Here is a 2,212-nt window from a genome sequence, read left to right on the forward strand (position 1 = left end):
TTTCCTATTTTATTGGTTAGAGCATGTCAAGTTGAAAGGAAGAGCCTTATGGGAATGTTATATTGAAGGAGTTGAAGTTACCATACAAGAACAAATGGGTGCAATTTTGAGCAAGAAAAATCAGGCAGGAAGAAAAATAACTTCTCTGGATTTTGAGAAATTTTCATTTTCCAGTGATTCCCATTTTCGTTCTCCCTTTGCTATCATCCAGGGAAATCTCTCCTTGATCAATATCCTTTATTTATTGAACAATATCCTTCATTTTTCAATCTATCCTTTTATAATCTCATTTTTCAAGATCCCCATATCTTGTCAATCAGATTCGATCTCTGATTCTTCATCATATTATTGTTGGCTCAACTACAACACTTATCCAAGATGCCCACATTTTAAGTGGGTATGGGAAAGGAGGAGAGCCACCAGAATTCTCACTGGGAAAACTCTATCAGTTCTAGCAATCCCCATTATGACCAGGTCGGTAGCCTGATGCCAGTATCTAAAGCAATGAAAATTATCATAACATTGTCAAATGGCATGGTTCTTATGCGAATCATGGCCAGATCTATGTTGTTGGTAATGACCTTGGTTTCTTGTCCCTTCTTATGCATCCATTACCCAAAGTCCAACCTACGAATGTCCCAACGATCAAGTAGACTCTGGAGTTTCTACGCCACCCGTGGAAGTGGCATTGCTAATGATAATATTGTTCAATCCGAGGACCAATGACACTTTTGATCTATAGGAACAATGGGTAGCATGCAAAGTCCAAAATTTGTCCATTATTTTTCAAGATGTTATTGCAGAAGGCATGTTGAAGATGGGATAAAGATATGTGCATTGGAATATCCAAGGAAAGAGGCATTCCTAGCATACCAGATTCCATTGGATTTGGAGTTGATATGATTTTTAAACACGATTTTAACAAACAGGGACATGGATTTCCTAATAACTCATTTGGTTTGAATCCAGTGTTTTGTTTGATAAACATTCCTTTCCTACATATGATATAGAATGTACTCTTAAGATGGGGGGTGTTTCCCTTGTGCATCTCCAACTCCAAAAATAAAATCCTCCATCCTAAAATACTATAGCTCAGCTATTTCCCAACTTCAAAATTGCATGTCTCAGAAGATTTGGTTCTTATTCCCATGGGCTTGGACTTGACAATGTTACTACATGTAGAAAGGTACACCAAAAAATGAGTAGCCCAAATAAAGTGATGCCTAGGCAAACTAATAAGTGCCTTATATCGGATGAGAAAAGTGTTACCATGAAAAAACTAAACATACTTAAAATTAAGCATTGGGATTCTTTCCAATCGCATTACCCGAAGCAAAGCCACAAGTTTGACATCATTGTCATCGAAGCAGATGGGTTAATTGGGGCAGATTATTCTATGTAGCTTAGATTAGGAATGAAAGTTCAACGGTTCAATTTCTAGGTCACTGCAAAGGTTTTCCAAGACTTCATTTTTTGACATCATCTTAGATTCCTTCCCACCCTCTCGAGCCTTCTTCAATGGGAGCTTTAAGTCGATTCTTGTACCCATGCTGGATTTTCTATAGAAGATTGATTCTTTTCTCATGCTCAACATCTATGCCTATTATGTGTACACACAAAGTAATGGAGTGGTGGGATTCGACTACGCTCTTTTTTGGCCACTCCCCACTAACAAAGAGGCGGTGGATGCAAATACAATGCTAGATTACACCAATGTTTTTAATGCCATGATTGATGTTCCATACTTCACCATGGTCGACTTGAATTTCATAAACATTCCAGTGGTGGTGTTTGAGACAGGATGGCCCTCAAAGTGTGTCTAGAGTGAACTTTCTTCCATAGGTGACAATGTCGACACTTACAACAGTAATCAAGTTAAGCATGTCCTCAACAACGCAAGAACTCCAAGCATCCTGGCATTCTAGTCAATACATACATTTATGAATTATTCAACAAGGATCTGAGATTAGGTCCTATTTCTAAGCAGAATTGGGGACTCTATATGTCGATAAATATCCACTGTACACATTACATTTAACAGACGTTGGTACAATTCTTGCTAATGAGAGTGCCATTCAGACTAATTCCATATCAATGGAAGAGGTTGATCCTAATGTTGGGTGTGGAGCCTGATTATCTTCTATATTCAAAGGTATCGCCATATTGGACCCCAGTTCAAAATGGGGGCGGCAACGCTGCCCGTAAAATATTC

This window comes from Pinus tabuliformis, chromosome 5_1 (genome assembly GCF_031772625.1).
Source record: "Pinus tabuliformis cultivar Carrire ecotype Pingquan chromosome 5_1, CPIR1, whole genome shotgun sequence".
Taxonomy (NCBI): Eukaryota; Viridiplantae; Streptophyta; class Pinopsida; order Pinales; family Pinaceae; genus Pinus; species Pinus tabuliformis.